The following is a 19,274-nucleotide window of genomic DNA, read 5'->3' as shown; positions in this document are numbered from 1 at the left end:
TAGAACGAGAGAGAGAGAACGAGAGAGAGAGAACGAGAGAGAACGAGAGAGAACGAGAGAGAACGAGAGAGAACGAGAGAGAACGAGAGAGAACGAGAGAGAACGAGAGAGAACGAGAGAGAACGAGAACGAACGAGAACGAACGAGAACGAGAGAGAACGAGAGAGAACGAGAGAGAACGAGAGAGAACGAGAGAGAACGAGAGAGAACGAGAGAGAACGAGAGAGAACGAGAGAGAACGAGAGAGAACGAGAGAGAACGAGAGAGAACGAGAACGAGAGAGAACGAGAACGAGAGAGAACGAGAACGAGAGAGAACGAGAACGAGAGAGAACGAGAACGAGAGAGAACGAGAACGAGAGAGAACGAGAACGAGAGAGAACGAGAGAGAACGAGAGAGAACGAGAGAGAACGAGAGAGAACGAGAGAGAACGAGAGAGAACGAGAGAGAACGAGAGAGAACGAGAGAGAACGAGAGAGAAAAGGAAAAAAAGACACCTTTGAGACATTTGAGACACCAGCTCTTAAACCGCTCTGATTCCAGAGTCAAGCTCTTGAAAAGATCCCTCACTATGGACATTAAGCCTAACAATACATCAGTCAAGAAAACACAAGATTTACATTTGGATTCAAAGGCCATAAAACATTGCCTTCAGCTACCTTGCAGCAAAAGAAAACCTGCAAAAAGTATGCAATAAAGCCATGTAACCTTTTCACAGGCACATCAACCTGCAGTAAGGAGTTCCACACCTCAACTACAAGCTGCATGAAGAACCACTTCCTTTGCTTTGCTTTGAAACTGATGTTTACCAGTTTCACTTGATGTGTCCTTGTTTCTGTTGCTGTTTTTTTTAAATTAAAAAAGACACCAATCAATAATTCTCTGTTCACTTTGTTCATGCCAGTCATGATTAAAACATCTTTTTTCCAACCTGAAGAATATCAAGAATCCTTTGTCATTCTATAAATCTTCTTCCATGAAATCAGTCATCCTTGCTGTCCTTCTTTGTATCTTCTCTAGTTCTACTATATACTTTTTGAGACAGGGTGGGGAGTGGAAAAGATTTTTAAAAATGCACAAATCTTATCCTTCAAGATAGGAATGGATATAAACAGCGGCATGATGTTGTCATTTGTTTTATTCTCTATTTTATTCCTACATTTTCTACATCAACCTTTGCAACATCAGCTTTTTAAATTTGGGGGGAGGGTCAATCAAAACCTAGAAAAATATTCTTACTGTCCCTTATCTGGGCTTTTTTTTTTTTCCCCCCAAACACAAAATTTTGAAGTATGCAGGAAAATAAGCCAAAACAGAATGTCTCTGTGAATTAAGACTTATTTAATTTAATGTTAATTTTTATAAGCTTTCAAGCTTTGAAACTGAAGGAATCACTGTAACAGATTTATCCAAAACAGACCAGAACATCAACCCTCTCTGAAAGCAGACTATACCAAGTGGTACAAAAACATCCAAGAAAGCCTGTAGCAGACAGTCTAGAAATGAGGTTAGTTTATGTCCTGAAGTATAATGTGTATATGTTTCCTTTTTCCTTTTTTTTTTTTAGTCTTCCACTATTTAACAATGAATTGTCTCCTTGTCTGTATAACAGTCTGTTCCTTATTTTGAATCCTATATGAACCAACTCCAACAGAATCCTGTAGCAATTACTTCCTGACAGACTACCCTACTCAACTTTTTTTAATTTAGCTATATGAAAGACAGTTAAAAGCACAGGCTGCAATTTATTCATATCCTATTCAAGGTTCTGTGTACCTCTACTGGAGCCATCCTCATCTTTACCTTCTTTTTATGCTAAAAATAAGTAGTATTTTCCAGTTTATTTGTACAGAAGCATTACTAGTCTAATAGTTTGCACCTCAGTCATTTTTCCCCTAACACAAATGGGATATAAACAACCAAGAAACACAACAATGTGTTTGTAAAAGACCTAAAGCAGGACATCCCCATATAGGGCCATACAATGGGACCATACAGTAGTAATATTTAGCATTTTCCAAATACAAAAGATATAATTAACATATACTAGCTTGCACACTAATTCTGTATTACATTCTTAATCGATTCCAGCATTGCAGCACTTTTTAGTCCACTCCTGAACTAATCAGGTCTTTTGATAATGCAATCCATAATTATGCTGGGCTCTTATTACCATCACATATTAAACTCTCTCTGTTACGTCTATCTGAAGTTCCCATTTCCTTTACTCATAAGTAACTTCATGACCTACAGATTTTGCAGGTTCCCTTTTAAATCACTTTTCCCTGACAAATGGACACCAGTTACTTCATTAATATTAGTCATCTTGTCATGTTATGAATTAAGACTTCAACTAGTTTTCTACCCATAGCCATTCCGTAACCAGGACAGTTTTACTCGCCATCCCATAACAACACAGCTTTGTCAGTAACCTCTCACTAGACCCTCAATCAGGGATTTTTTTTTTGAATGGCCACACAAATTATAGGAGCTCTCCACCAAATTTTCCATACTAATTGAAATTTTTCTTATCCTCTGACTTACATCAGGAAGAGAAAATATGGCTTTTTTTTAAAAAAAAAAAAAACTAAGTCTTTCCACTACTACAGTAAGACAGTGGTCATCTTTTGAAAAAAACAGCAGTGTAAAAATGAAGTTGGGGGGGGGGGGGAAGAGGGAAGTGAGAAGAATGAAGGAATAAAGATAACAAAGTTAAGAAAATGCAGCTTCCACACTTCTATCCTGGGGGGAAGAGGAAAGTTTGGCAATCCTATTGTTTTTCATCTTTTTAGCTTTGCTGTTGTATTTTGTTTTGCTTTTTGACTGTCAGGTTTATGCATAGATTCTTTAATGTCACTGTGCATACTTCAAAAAGCAAAAGAGTTAGTATCAGCACACCAGTTAGCAAAAACAAAATCAGTTTTCAAAATGATTCTATCTTGATCTGTTCAGCAGTTTTAGTTCATGCTTACAAAAATAAAGAAAATTTACACCTTACTGAATTGCAGAGGAACTAGCAGAGCACTGTGTTTCAAAACTGGACATGTGTTCTTTCAGTTCTGATGCCTAAATATATTGTGCAATTTTACAAATTATGAAACTGTCTTTCCTGTTTATTTTTCCCTGCTCTAAAATTACAGCCCACTTGATTTGATTTATACTGAAAAATTGCTAGCTACGTGAAAATTCACATATAATCTGAAGTTCTCTCTCAGGTATAATAAGGGACAGATAGAAGGTTTCATTTGTTTATTTTTACAGGATTCTGCTGCTACATTTAAATATTAATAGCAAGAAAGTATGGTAGAAATCCCAGTAACTAGAAATATGTGCAGAATATACTCTGCACATTTTCCTCTGTATTCACAGAAGTACAGATAAGAGCTCTCTTCTGCCTGCTTCAGGTTGCAAGGTAAAGATGTTTGAATGCGTAAAGAGTTTATTTTCCTTATTTATTTTAAAAAGGTGACTTCTCTAAATTTTTTTCAAATAGTTTTCTCCCATCCCACAATGATTTTCAGCACAATAACTCTAAAATCTGAGCAGAAAAAAGTAGATGGGTTAATTCTGTACCTTTAAAACAACTTGAGAAGATCAGTTACGAATATGTTGAGTTTTCTATGCCACTTATATCTAAGACAAAACAAAAGAACATACTGCTGTGTTTTCAGGAACAGATCTTTATATTCAGAATTATTCTGAAGTGATTTGAGTCAATGAAAATTTCCTTGCTCTAGACACCAGAGGCTGATTTCAGTACAAAACAAGAGACTAATAGCTGCATTAGTTACACCACAAATTCCTCCAAGTTAATATCCTTAACACTGAGGATGCCTGTCAGGTTTTGACCTGGTTACAATTAAATATACTCAGACCCTAGCCACTTGAAGCAGAACATTAACACCTCCAACACATCCAAGTAATAAGAAAAATGTGATTAACAAAAATTTTTCAAAAGCCCAAATAGATAATATGTTCTGTTAAACCCGTGCTTCGCTCAGATTTTTATTGAAGACTTTAGGTCAAAAGTTCTCATAAAGCAAAACTACCATCTAAGTAAAATTCATTCATTCTTTAAAGGCAATAGAATTTATAAATTAAATTTCAATTCATATTCTCTTTCAATAGTGCTTTTACGATAATATTGAATTATCAAACCATACCTTAGATGACAGTCTTATAGAATCCTCAAGATTGACAAAGGAAAGAAGGAAGAAGATAGTTTGTTTGCCACATATCTATTTCTACAGAACCACAGCAGCATACAGTCGTACAAACCTATGATCATTAATGATTTCATACTACATACCTTCATCCTTGCATTTTAGGTGGCTACTAGACATGTGGTATCCCCAACATTCTGTCACAAACGCTAAAAAGGGAGGTGGGGAGGTAGAAATCAGTGCTCTTCCAATTAAATAATTCTGACATATTGAAACTATTCTGACAGTTGATAACTTCCCTGGAATCCTTAAGAGTTCTTCTGTAAAGCAACACTAGGCTTGCAAAACAGAGCTAAATCCAAGTATGCTTCTGTTTAAACTGTTAGGTCCTCAAACACAGCAAAAACATATCCTAAAAGTCCTAATTAGAACTTGTCACTTACAAAAGAGAATCAAAAACAAACAGAAAGAACTCCCTCTAAAAAGGTACTAGAGCAAATTTCAGCAAAAACGCATCATGTCACTGCTCTAGGAAGAAAAGGGGGTGCGCCACTCATAGATCTGTGCTTTCCTACAAGCCTTTGTCTAGCTGCAATGGAATACCTCTTCTGGACTACTCCAACTCCCTTCTGCTGATGAGGAAAAGGAGATTTCTCTCTCCAACCATATCCATTTCCTTCAAGACAGTGGAAGTCAGATCTCTGATACGTTTGATGGTTCTTAAACGTGATTATTGTATGTCCTTACAGCAAAACATGAGTAGATTATGATAAATCTGAACTAATGCCTACAAGAAAAAAAGAAAGTGGCCTCACTGACATTAAAACTTATACAAAACAAACTTGAAGAGTCAGACCTGGCTGTAACCAACTGCTATTATCCAAGTTTGTATATAGCCCAAAGCAAAAGAAGAACTTCCTTAGGAATAGCTAAACTCAGAATTCAAAGAATGAGCTTGACAGTTCTGGTTTACAAATTTCATAAGGACAGCAAAAATGAAAGGATCCTGATTAATCTGATGCTGCCATAGAAACTGCGGGGAAAAATACCACAGTTTTCAAACTTTCATCCTGGAAGACATATTGGAGCAGCTCATCCACTAACTTAGATTCTTATGCAATTGATGCAAAGATATAAATCCTTTTTTTTTTTATTGAGGTAAATGTTACACTGAAGAAGCAGATAAGAAGAGTACTAACCTAGCTTAAAAGATAATGTTGTATTTACCAGTAACTTCACCCCTCCTCTTCAGCCCTTTTGAAAAAGCAGAGTATTTTTAACCAAGTTAAAAGTAACCTCCACAAATCACTTAAGGAGGGCTTGGAGGAGACATTTTTTGATGTTTGCATTTGTCTATCCCTCCATCCATTTCCCTTCCAAGCCTTCTTGCTTCATTATCTGGATTCTAGTCAATTAAATTCTAGAATGAACTTCTGTTTTTTAGCAAAAAAGCTAACCATAACAGTCTGGCCTAAGTGCATAAACAGTAACCATTTTTAATTAATAAATATGGCTTAGCTCATGAATTTTTGATTACAATACCTCAGTTTTCAAACGCAGTGTTTCATTGGCATAGGAATTTGGGAGAAGAATGAAGAAACTGAACACAATACCATCTTCCCCATCACAGATCTTATTTTTTGGACACACAATAATAAGGGAAAGAAGAATCTCTTTCCCACATACACATTATTTTTAAGAGTAAAAGCAGAAAAGTGACTGGGTACAAATTCCAACTTACAATATTTGTATGGAAAAATAAGAAGGATAATAATAAAAAGAAAAAGCAACAGAACTGGCAGGCATTCCTCCATCTCTCAGGGGTTCCACAGAATCAGGAAAGAGGATTGGCTCTGAGCCCTGTGAGTCCTCCCAAAATTTAAGAAGCACTTGAAGACAGGTGGTTATTTTAACTTTATTGCCAACTCTTTAACAAAACACATAAAGTTCACTTACAATCTTTTGTTCGCTGATGTTTAGCAACAAATGTAAATTAATTTTACAAACAAAAATAGTTTATATCCTATTGGTAACAAGGTGTCCCTCACTCTTGAGCATTTAAAATTGCTTGTATGATTTCAAGTATAATTATGTATTTAAGGAAATTATTCTACAGTATCATTGGAAAAAGACTACTGATAGTAAGATATACTAACTAGTAGCATTTACAGGATCAGACATTTAAACAAAAACTTAAAATATGGCCCAAAGAAGTGACAAAAGGATTCTAAAACCACAGATTGGTTTACAACCAACATTAGTTCAAAATATTTCTAGCTGTCCTATTTTAAAGCACCTTTGACAAGTTTCCAGATAAACTGTGCTTTTACAAGCTGTAAAATCCTTCTTAAAAGGATGAAAAATCCTAATATTTTTTCTATGCAAATTTCTTAAATCTTTATTATTAAAATCAAGGAGAAATAATAATTCAGTTTATACATCTATTAACATGGACTCAGATAAGACAGCATACAAAATTAAAAAAAAAGCCCAAGTTAAGTGACGAGTTACCAGAGATCATCACTAATCAGTTTATTCCTATATAACAAAGGGATTAGAGCAAAACAAATTTTAAGCAGAGTTTGTTACTATGATGGCCATATATATATATCATACATGTGAAGGACAGCCATATTTAACCCAACTGTCCGCATCCAGTGATAGTACCATCTAGCAAGCCAGTGTTACTAAACTTGCATAACCTGGGTTTTTTAATGCAAAATATCCTACTGATTTTCTGTGAGACACAGAAATCATAAGAAAATATGGCTGAAATACTAAAAGATCTTTTTTCAGAGTTTAATCCAAACACTGAAGGGCTCCATTAAAATGATTCGATAGTGTTGAGTCCTTTTCTCTCTTGGACATACAGTTTAAACATTTATAGACCTGGAAGCAGAGTGAGATCACCATAGTTTAACTTGCAAGAGAACTGGTATTGTTCCAAAAATAAGACACATACAGAAAAACTAGGTAAATGAACAGTTACACCAAGCTGTAGCATCATGTCACAATATAAACCAAGATAAATGACATGAATAGGTGTTTCAAAATCTCAAATTCTCACAATCTTCTCAGCAAAACTTACATTAAGAGGACCAGAGAGATTCACAGACACCTATAACTTCAGCAGTAACAGTGATGACTTCCCACCCACCCTTCATCCCCTCCTGCCCACCACACATACTGTGAGGGACGATGATGACAGGCTGTGGGGTTACAGCAGCTCACTGGAGAGGGGAGACTGCTCTTCACCTCCTCCCTCCCCCCGTTTCAGCAAAGAAGGTGAAACCGAAACGTAACAACATCCTTCTCCTCTGCCTTCACCCCGCGGATAACCAAGCAAGGGCCGACCCTGCGCCTGCCTCACAGCCTCCCAGGCACTAATGCCTCCCGCAGTCCACTCGGCGTTGACACAGGTCAGGACTCAGCCCTCAGTCACCCTCTCTTGAAAGGCCGTAGACAGGAATAAACAAGGTTATTCGCCTGACACCGGATACCAGCGACACTCCCGCCGCCCTTTCCCCGCCCTGTACCTCCACGAGCCCACGAAAGTACCGACCCTCCCTCCCTGCCGAGCCAGGTGCGGGCCGAGAGGCCCTGGCCAGACCTGAGCCAGGGTGGGCGAGAGGAGGGGACACGGCGGTCCTCCACCACCAAGCGGGGACATCGAGGGGGGAGAAGCAGCGCCCCCCCCCCACACACACACACCCGTCTCCTGCAAGGCCCAGGGGGTGCGACGAGCTGAAGTGCCGGAAAGGAGCCAGAGACCGAGACCTCCCTGCGCCTCCCTTCGCCATTTTAGCCCCCACGCCCATTCCCCTCCTCCCCGCCCCTCCGTGACAGGGGCAGCTCGCACCCGTCCAGAGCCCACCCCCGCCCGCACCGCCGCGCTTCCCCCAGCCCGGCCGCGGCGAGGAAGAGCGAGAAGAACGGCAGCCGTTTTTCTCCCGGGGCCGGCCGGGCTCCGTCAGGCCAGACCGCAAAGCGAAACGGCTGCGGCACAGCCTGTTTTGTTTCCTTACCGTGGCTCGCAGCCTCAGAGCTGCTGCCGCCTCCTCCGCCTCCCCCCACCTCCTCCTCCTCTTTCTTCTTCTTCTTTTTCTTCTCCTCCTCGCCGCCGCGGCGGCTCCTCACCCCTCCGCGCCGCGCTCCGCCGCCGCCGCCGCGCAGGATGATGCCATCTCACAGCGGCATCGGCGGCTCGTGCACAACCACCCCGCTCCCGCCGCCGCCGCTCCCGCCGCCGCGCGCCCCCAACGGCCGCGCCAGCCCCGTGCGCGCGCCCCGGGCACCGGCGGCAGGAACTTGTGGAGCTGCGGCCGCCGCCGCCCGGGCGAGAGGGCCCGGTCGGAACCAAGTTATGCGCAGCGGCGGAGGGAGGGAGGAGGCGAGTCTGAGCCGAGGCTCTTCCAAGGGGACAGGGCTTATTGCTAGCGCCTGCCCCGGGCTGAACCAATTTGGGCGCTGCGCCGGGGAGAAGAGCGGAGCGGGCGGAATCAAGCCCCGTGTGGACGGGGGAGGAGGGGCCGGGCGGCGGCGCCGGGGTACCGTCCGCGGGGCAGAGCGTGCACGGGCAGGATAAGGGAGGCTCCTGTGAGTCACTGCCCGCTGAGAAGGCCGCTCTGCGGCGAGCGGCGCTGGGAGCCAGCACACCCGGCGGTGCGCGAGTGATAAAGGAGGGGCGCCTGCTCCCGCCCCCGCCCTGCCGCGCCGCGCACGCAGCGAGGGCCGCTGCGCCCGGGCGGCAGGCTTTGCTGCGGTCGCCCTCGGCCCTCGCACCCTGCCCGGTTCGGAGCCTCCACGATCCGTCTAGTTGGTCTCCTTCCCCTTGCGTCCGGCCTCGTCTCCCGCCCTTTGCATAACTTATACTTTTTCCATACTTGGGAGGGGGGGAAAAAAAAGGTCGGTTCCTCCCCGCCCTGCGTGGGAGCTGGAGGGACCGGTGGGGCAGCAACCGCCCGCGATGGCTGTTGGGCGGTTGGGCAGGCGGCCGGCGGAGCCGGCGCGCGCGAGGGCCGTTAGGGCGGCGCGAGTTACCTGTTACCCCAGCGGCGGTGGAGGCGGCTCCTCCCTGCGCGCTGACAGGCCTGAAAGCGCTTGTGTGTCCGAGCGCGGGAGGCTCGTGTCTTGCATCGACGGCTGATGGAGCTTTAGCTTCGTACCGAATGACATATGGAGGCAGTGATAACGCGAACCCTTGGGTATGAACACAGCCTTTGAGTGGTAGCCTCAGAAAGTCGAGCACCACTGTTAATCCCAGGGAAGAAAAGCGGACGCTATGAGACCCTGAAGCAATTTCCAAAAAACTCTGGTGTTTTTTTGCTTTGAAAAGACAAAGGGCCAACAGGCTCGCCTGGGCATGTAAATTCCTACAGGAAACAAAAGTGAAGATCTTAAAAATGCTACTTTCCAACCTGTTCATTCTTTATACAAAATCAACAAAGTCTGGGGAAAAAAATCATTATGTTCAGTTCAATTTTAGGAAATACCTTAGACTAGACTTTTATGAAAGATAAACTAGGTCTTCTTGTAATAATACTACTATAAATGCTTGAAAGCAACGGTAGTTCAAATATTTGCATGCAGTAATTGTAACAGGAGATGTAAACTGCGGACAAAATTCATCACAGGCAGTAAGACTGCCTGTTTTCAATTAACCTCATTAATCCGTTTGATTTGAAGAATTCAAGAAATATAGTTTCTCTACATCAACTAAAACTTAAAGAAAATTACAATCCTACTTCTGTCCTGAGTTTGCGCAAAATTAACTACTAACTTAAAATAGGACACCAATATTACTACCCTTTGGTAATCCTTTCAGATTCAGCTGGTAGGCTCCATCTCTCTGTTTCTTATTTTTTTCTTTGTTGTGGTGTAAAACAATCTAATAGAAATACATAGAAAAACACCAGCACTTTAAGGAGGGACACTTCTTAATGGGGAAAAAAGTTTATATTTAGGAACTTTCCTTTGAATGCAACATTGCATTGCCTGCAGCCAAAGGCAGGTGAAGGTGTAAATGGTAAATATGCAGAAGCTCCATCATGGTTTACAGTAAGAGTTTGTAATTGCAGAGAGGATAGTGATTATTACAAGTTTCTTAAGATGGATCAACTCTTTTCTCAGTCTTCTGAAACGTAAAGGTAGGCTGAAGAGAGGGGGAAGTTGGTTTTAAAGTATTTGTTCTGTGATTCTTGCTTTTTCTGATTCTGCTCTGCACATAAGCTATTAATAGCTCTACTGAAGTCCTCCTCTTCCTAGGCTTTGCCTGTTGCTAATATAAGTAGCCTGATACTGATGCTTGGAAAATATGAATGTTATTTTTTTGAATAGATTATATGTGTAAAATTGCTAGGTGCTTTTTTCTTGCCTTATGAAGCATAAAAAGTGTGTGACTTGAAACAATATTTTATGCAGAAATTATGGGCTTCTCTGGCTTGCCTCTTCCCTGTTTCAAAACAAGCTTTGTCATACAGTTGTCTCGCCCTGGGGAATAGTGACATTCTGAGTATTATTCCCTCTTAGAAGACATTTAATACACTTATGAAAGCAAAATGTCCCAAGTTTCTTAATATCATAAGTTTGGTTTTAAATGTTTTATAAAACTTCAAGATTCTTTCATTCTTCAACTAGTTTTAGGGGAATAGAAAAAAAAGTAATATATGTGTAAGAGTTAGAAGCCATACATTGAAAACTAACTGAAAACATTTAAGTTATACTTTGTTAAGGATCTGAAAAAGTACAGGCACAACTTTCTTCATTTTGCAAATAACTTTTTTTTTTTTTTTAACTGTACTGTGGTCAGTAAAGACTACAGGTTCTATTATACAGTGCTGAAGTCTAGGGCAAATGAATGTAAATTACTAGTTACCTCATTAAGCATGTAAACAGCCATAGCCTGTTTCAGGTGTGTGATGAAAACTAATGTTACAAGAAAATATGGGTGTTTTTTGTTGTTTTTTTTTTCCAATTGCAGGTTCAGCTGACACAGTACTTCAAGTCTTTGCCGTTATTTAGGGGTTGAAATCTACTGCTGACCTTGGATAAGGTCTCATAAGTGGTTGCATGAAGTTTTTCTTGAAATACAATATAAAAGCACTTTCTGTACACAGTATTCTTGAAGTAGTCATTTACAAGTCTGTTGAAAGTTTTTAACGGTCTCGTTGGGTGTCTTTCTGACATTTTTTCCCCCTTTTTCCCTGCAAAGTAAGGACAGTTTTGGAGAACTCTGAATCAAAATTGAAATCTACAAAATAGACTGGAGTCTGTAATGGTTGTGCACTTAGATATCCGTAGATCTTTTTCTCTGGCATGGTTGAACGACGTACATTTGGCAAGCATGAATTTCAGGATAGGCTTTTGCAAAATGTGGCTTGTAACGTGCTGGTGTGTGTACTGGTTGGAGTCATATCTTTCTTTTTCTCTTCAGTGAACATCGTTGTTCCTCCACACAGAGTGTGGCTGTGAGCATTGCTGGCCTTTAATTGAAAAGTATAGGTGAGTGGCAATAGTTTTGCTCAAACTGTACTAGTGGAGAAATCTTCTAGAACTTAATAGGGATGAAACCTGTAAAATTCTAAATGAATGTCTCTACTAACACATGAAATTAATATACAATAACATCCATTTAGGCTTCCACTCTTTTTTAATTTCTTAGCCATCTTATAAAAGCACTGTGTTAAATTGTAATCTCCTGATGTTATAGAATAGTTTAAAAATTGTATAGAAAAGCAAAAATGAAGTGTAAGAATTAAAATTCCTTAAGAATAACCTAATAGTAGAGGATGAGGCTGAAACCAAATCTTTCTATCTCTAGTAGACTCAAATACAGGCTGATTTCACCTGAGCACAGGCGTGCAGAAATAGTCTTTGTATATGTGTAGTTTTGGTGTTTGAACTGAGCAAAAGGTTATAATGAAGCCTTAAATGCAAATCATTAGGTTGGTTGCTTGTGCAGCTCTATTTTCCAACTGTGAAAAATCCAAAAAAACAGTATTTAAGGAGAGTAGAGGGAAGATTTCTCTGGAAACTGTTGATATGCTTTATATGGAGACTTTATTATACAAAATTCATACAGAATAAAAGAAAACCTTCAAATAGGTTTCTTTGGACCATATCCAGAAAAGCACTTAAGCACCTGAAATGGGATTTAGATAGAACTTAAAGTTCTACCTTCAAGAGCACAAGCCACAGAACCCTATACCTGTAGTCACCCAAGTCTTTCAGTGGATGTGGTTGGCATCTGTAAGCATGTACAATAAGTACCTAATGTCATGGTTGCCCCAAAAGAATTGATGCTTGATTTATGCCTGTATTTGTTTAGGATCCAGAAAGTAGGTCAAGCATCATCTGAAATCCCTGGTGACTGGATCTAAGAAGCATGGTTAGAGCATACCCACCACACAAAGGATCTGAATTTAACAAAAAATTCAACAGTTGTGATAAGGACAGAGGCGGGGCAAACATCATAGCAATGATCACCAGGCCACAGTATCACCATGATTAGAGAACTTGGGACCTGGAAAAACTGCATCCTGTGCCCTGCTCAGCTTTAGAAGGTCCAGACTAGTCTCTCTTCTGACAGCAATACCATCACCAAAAATTTTTTTCTGATTTGGGATCAGGGCATTCTTTATCCCTCCTGTGTGGTCTGTGTGCAGCTTCACAGAGGCACATTGAGGGAGTGCAAGAGAGTAATGCTGAATGACCCAGCAATTAGGAAACTTAGCTGGAACAGATGGAACGTCTTAGTTTCTGGTCCGTCTTCCCACCTCTGTGTACACATTTTAACCAATAGCTTTTCAATGTACAATATTGGCTCCTGTTCCAGGACTATAAACACTCCCTATGGCAACCGAATATCTTTGCTGGCATGCTCTCAGTCTATTCTTTTTCTCTGATTCCATAATTATTACATTCTGAAATCAGGCTGAGTAAAATATAGTCATATATACATTTATTTATTTTTATATATATAAATATATACATATATGTGTGTATATCTGTGTAAAAGTATATATGAAAAATACATCATTGTTACAAAATATTCATACGGGAAGTAAGGAGCAGGTTTCTGTTGTAATGGTGGTATATGACTTTTTGACATTATCCTTAAAGTAGAATCCTGCTTTCATCTTTTTTTTTTTTTTTTTTTTACTGTGTATATTTTAAAGCCTCTCTAGTTTTACAGAGGTTAGGGAATCTGAGTGCTGTAACTACCATTTGCTTGCTGTCTGGTGTATCTTCCTATCTCTCTGAGGTATGTATATGTTGCTTCTCATTTAAGACGTGAGGTGTGGATTCTACTTCTGTTGTGTGTGTAGTAGCTGACACAGTAAGGTTCCAGTCTCTGATATGTGTTTTTTGCATATGTAGCAATGTAAATAATATATAGTAGTAATCGCCTTGGGCACACTTGCTGTAACTTGAGGCCAAGAATTTGCTGTCAAGAGTGCATTAAAATGAAGGTTTTTGAGCATCATTATGGAGAACACAAGAATGACAGATTGCAAAGACTTGACTCCACTTAGTAGAAATCAATAAAATTGCTTGCTTCTGGTTTTAGATGGTAATCTTTTCTTAACCTAGAGATTTGGAAATCAAAGGGAATCTACTTCCTACACCCAGCCCAAAAAATTTTAAGTTGAAAGTGAGAGAATGAGAGAGGTAACAACCACTGAATTTATGTACAGCTCCATAAAATGTAGGTTCTCTGTATTCAAACATCTCCTTCCAAAGTGACCCTGTGTTTAGAGAATATAATTACTTCAATACATTGATATTGTCATCTTTTCAGATTTGTTATTCATCCTTGATGCACTGGTGAATCAGCAATGAATTTGCATCTTTTTCATGTGTTGTTATTGTTTCTGGTGGGCTGTCTCTTAACAGCACTGGATATAAGACTAATTTTGCAAAAATAAATTATTTACAAACCTCTGTGTCTCATCTCCTTAAAACACATTTGCTTTGTTTTAAATTCAGTACTGCAAGGTCATTTCTAAACTCAGAAAAACAGATCTTATATGAATATATTTGAAATGCAGGCAAAGCCTCCAGTATCTTTTCATCAAGAACGTTTTTCACAGTAACAATAAATAGTGTGTGCACTAATGTAAATTCACTTCTCTTTTGAAGCTGTAGCTGATAAGTTTTGATCCACTGTTTGAAGACAGTGCCTGGCACAGGACTATTGTTGTAAAGCATGTCTGCACCTCCGGCTCAGGAGTGGGCCTGAGACTGGCTGTGCTTGGGAGCAGGTAATAGTAAGGGTGCAGCTTAGAGGTCGGGGTAGAGTTAGGTCTCTCTTTGGGCACATGGAGAAAGTAGGACTCTGGTCCATAATTTAGGAGGGTAAGTGATATGAAACAGAAGAGTGTTGGGAGCGTAGCAGCTCAGTTTGGGGCTGGGAGAAGGAAGAGAATAGCGTTGTCCAGAAGGCATGAGGTCAAGGGGGGGCACATAAGTAAGGTGAGGGAAGCTGTTTGTTCTGTTCTGTTCAAATTTCAGCAGCGAGAATGTTTTTTCTCCCCAAGAAGTAAACAATGAAGTTTGGAGAAGAAAATCAGAATATGGCAAAATACTGTTATTTTATCCTTGCTTCCTATGGAAGCAACGTGTATATTAAGTGAATGTATGTTCACTGAGCGATTTCCCCCCTACCCCTCCATAATAACTTTTGAATTCAGTGGCCAACTTCAAACATGCCTTACGAAGACTTGATAAATTCCTGCAAACGCTGAGAAAATAGTAGAAAGCTTCTGCAAATGTCCCCCGGAAGGGCTACAAACAAGAAAAAAAAGCTACATCATTAAATTGCTCACTATTAACTACAAGAGAATAAGGAGCAGGGGGAGAAAGAGTAAACAATAAGCCAGTCAGCCTGTATAATGCCTGCCATAACAGACAGCTTCAGTTGAAGTTTGCACCAAAGTCAATCAACCATGCAAAACAAATCTTTAAGAGACCAAGCTTCATTAGTTCCAGTACTCACTGAGTGATGTGATTTAATTGCAGCACCATATAAAGCAGTGCTGTACAGCCCATAGTCTATGGATAATTGGTGGTCAATAAAATATCAGAAGGGAGCTCAAAGGACAAAGTCAAAAACAAAAATTCCTGCATACACATACTCTCATACAGGCAAGCAAAATGGGAGAATAAAAATTAGGATAAATTTTGAATCCTTATTTTTATTTGGCTGTAAAAGAAAGCCATTGTGACTACTTTGGCACAGTAAACACAAGATGGTCTCTGAGTTCGTTTTTTCCAGAGGTTACTGAAGGAACTGAAGAGGTTCCTTCAGTTAAAAAAGGTTGAGAAATGTATAGAGACCACAATCAGAGAATCAAGGCCTTGTTTGTTGTACGAGACCATGTGTCCTTTTCTCTTTCTTGTGCCACTGACACAGCACAGCTGAAAATTCTCAGCTGGAGGTAACTTGCATTCAGCGATTGTAATGTATGTCACAAGTGAACTAGAGCTGGGCGTCAGTCTGGGCTGCAAAAGGACCAGCAAGTTACTGTTGTCTTCTCCTGGTCGTTATTCTGATTATTACCCAGAGAAACTAAGAAATCCAAACCTTCAACTTCAGTATTTCCTGAGACTTTACTGTCTGATTTTTGTCTTCACATTATAGTGGTTATTACGGTGTTCATGGTTATTTAAGAGCTGAGAGCTCTACTTTTAATATGGCACATGTGCATATTGCATTTTTTTATTCTAAGGAAAAACAAAGATCTTGAACGTCAGGTTTCTTCTGGCCTGTGTCTCTGACCTTTCATGGATTTTTGCCTGAAAGCCCTTTTTTCTCAAGTCCTAGTACACCTCTTGTCTCTGGAAATCCTCTTTTGCTCTGGAACTGGAGAAAAGAATTAGGCCAAGGTACTGTGCATCAGATAGTAAATAAAATAGACATATAGTTCTGTGCAGGTTTTTTAATGATTTGTGAAAGTCTTTTGCACCAAGTAAGCTATTTTGTTCCTTTATGCATAATTTCAAAGTTTAAAATAAGTTAAAAGTGTTTCAGTTTTAAGGCAATACCCATCCTTGGTAGAACATAGTAATCTTGATGAACAGTTCCTTTTCTGACATTATAAACTGTTAATAAAAATGGACTAGAAATTCAGAATTAACGTAGAAATTTCTTTGCTACTTTTGACTGTCTTATTATTCTCTGTTTTAATGCAGCCACAAGACATCTTCCCGATGAGAAGGGTAACTAGCAATTTGTGTATATTGCATATTTTAAAATGAAATTTAAAATTTGCATTCATATATATTTAATTTGCTATTTAAAGTCTTTTAGGCACAAGAAGCAGTAATAATACCCTTACGTTCTGTTATTTTTAAAACTTTTTTTTTATTATGACTTATAAAATTGCGTAGTTGAGAAATAGTCTTTTTAACCAATTAAATATTAATGTGGAACAACACTTGTATGTTCATTACAGAAATCAGTGTACTGTTACTCTTTAAAAGTATTTAAAATGTGTTGCAGTTTTACTTTCACATTCTGCACATTCAATTTAAAATATGTAATTATTAGTACATAACTGAGGGCAGAACATATCTTTATCATTGTTTGAGGATAGAGCTGTTCTGTTTTGTCTTCTGCTTTCATCTAGGTGACATTGGTTGCTTTGGAGGGCCTGTTTGTGACATACTCACTAAAATGTTGGCAATATCTCACAACTAAATCATTAAATCCTGAATCAATATTTCCTGCTGTCCTCCCAGTTATTTGCAGTACAGTGGAGGGAGGGAAGTGGGTCTCTGCTTCAGGTGAAAGCCCATTAATTTTTGGTTCAAAAAATCCAGGTTTATCCATAGCTCTTCCTCTGATGTAGGACTGTGAAGATGAGGTTTAGTTCAAAATTTTCTAGAGCACAGATTCTTGTATGCAAAGGTGTTTGGAAGATATATGTGGAAGATAAGCTCAAACAGATTTTTTGGGTTTGTTTTTAAAAGGTGAGTCCCATCTTGCATGCAGTATACATCCCTGTTTATGAACTGTGGGCGTCTCCTTTGGCTCTCTACCAAGTACTGAGTGAATTACAGAAGTGACGTGAGATACTGTGCACAAAAAGTCTGCTTTATGAATACAGCCTCAGGGATGGTTCATATTTTCAGAGCATAGTACTACCCATCAGCTTTCTTACATTCAAGGGTGGTAAGCAGGAGAAAAAGAAAAGCAAGGTCAAAGGAGAAAGGTGATGGAAGATGAATCATTTGAAATAACAGAAATCAACAAGATTACTGTGCATATAACTATTATTATTATTATTATTATTATTATTATTATTCCTGCTAGCAATTCTTTCTGAGTGTTCCTGAGGGAGAAACAACATTTACCATATGGCAATGAAACATGCACCTTAACTGATGCACAGTTCTTCTGAAGGTTTTTTTTTTCCCTCTCTAGAATTAAAAGGCAAATACTACTTTGTTTTTTCTCAAATGAATGATTAACTAGAAGAAGTAGTATTTACATTTAATTTGTTAAATTTAGCAACAGTGTTACCGGCAAAAAAACAATAATTTTGGAACCCCAAAGACACGACTGATTTTCAACCCTTTTCCAGAAAATGACTAAGAAAAAAGGTACACTGACTAATGTAACTCTTTTCAGACAGTTAATTACAGTATTTTTATCTACACAATGTTTCAAAAATGAATTTCCAAAAATATCCAGTGATGTTTCTTGATATCTACTTCCAGAGAAATAACAGTTTATTTTGAAAATGCTGAAACATTCCAATTTGTGTTGTATGCATGTAAGTAGAAAAATGTCAATTAGCAAGACCGGTGTCCCTAATGATCTTATATATTTTACTACGATTGAATGAAAACTACATTTGGGGAGAGAGGGTTAACTTGCATTTCTCAAATATTTCCTCCTCCCTTTCCCAAGATGTATCACACTAACTCTGATAAGGAACATACTAGTCTTGCAGTGTTCAGGGAAGTCACAAGCCAATTTTGTTGATTTCTCTCAGGACACAAGATTATGTTCATATTTATTTTATGGCAGTAAAATACAAAGTAAAGAGAGGGAAGTGAGCAAAAGTGGTACTCAACAAAACACAAGTGGTAAAAGTTTCATACAGCAGCAAAGTGAGAACTCATATGATTTGTACACTTTTAATGTTTTTAATAATAGCTTGCCTTGAACCTGAATGATTTTATACATTCAGGAAGGTTCAAGGCCAGACACTATATGAAAAAGAAATGTTTAAGAAATGCAGAAAGAAGTGGGTATGTTTCTGGATAGGTAATATCCCTTTCAAGGAAGACATGATGCAGTTGTATTCTGAAAGAGTTTGCTCTAGCAAACTACTGCTTGGGATTTCTGCAAAGCTGTGGCAATCTGTCTGTGTTCAATTAAATTAGTCTCTTGGTAGTAAATGAATCAGACTTCTTTCCTAAAATATTACACACCATAGTGGCCCATATGCTTATCCTTTACTGTTTCCAAGATATTACTTCTCTTTTTTCAGCAGCTGTGCTTGCTACACTGTCAGTGGCCAAATAGCAAACTCAAAATTTGGACAACAGCTAAGATGTTGTAATTGATTCTTCTGTCAATATAGATTTCTTTGTAATGAAGATGACAGGACATTTGCTTTAAGAGAACAAAGCTTGAAAATACAGATTTAGTATGAATAAAGTTACAAATGTCATGCTTTTAAAAGAATTCTGAAGTTTCGCTTATTTTTAATATAATAAAATATCTGCAAACTAATAACTGATAAGAAAATTGAGGTATAAGCAACATTTCTTATTAGAACCAACAAAATTGGCAAAACTAAATAGGGTCCTATCAGAGAAATCAAGTCAAATGATCTTTATGAAGGAGTTAAATTAATTTTATAATCATCAGTTGGAGGAGTTGACTCTTTGTCCCAAGACGGTCAGTTATTAAAATCTCTTCTAGTCTTTAGCATTGTCAGTACTTTAGTTATTAAAGCATTGGCTTTTTGTACTACTAGCCTGAAAGGTCTGTGTGAGTTTTATGTGCTATTTTTCTGCATGGTTTAATGTAAAACCTGCTATATAAAAATTTCAAAATGTTAACTTTTTTTAAAAAAGTTTTTCTCTTATACTTAG

General features: G+C 39.1%; 1 protein-coding gene across 4 annotated transcripts in view; it reads right to left on the bottom strand.

Annotated features, from left to right (window-relative positions):
* Positions 1 to 9,266, bottom strand: part of WWP1 (WW domain containing E3 ubiquitin protein ligase 1) — a 59,797-nt gene extending 50,531 nt beyond the window's left edge. For 2 of the 4 annotated variants that reach the window (XM_013956881.2, XM_067290257.1), the window contains exon 1: positions 8,189 to 8,336. The gene's annotated coding sequence lies outside the window, so the exon portion shown is untranslated. Of the gene's footprint in view, positions 1 to 3,573; positions 3,634 to 8,188; positions 8,337 to 9,203 lie in introns of those variants that run through there. The other 2 variants (XM_067290254.1, XM_067290255.1) reach the window with 2 other exon arrangements.
* Positions 9,267 to 19,274: the final 10,008 nt, after the last annotated feature.

The sequence above is a fragment of the Apteryx mantelli genome, chromosome 2 (genome assembly GCF_036417845.1).
Source record: "Apteryx mantelli isolate bAptMan1 chromosome 2, bAptMan1.hap1, whole genome shotgun sequence".
In the NCBI taxonomy this organism is placed as follows: Eukaryota; Metazoa; Chordata; class Aves; order Apterygiformes; family Apterygidae; genus Apteryx; species Apteryx mantelli.
This window is presented reverse-complemented; position numbering and strand designations above follow the sequence as displayed.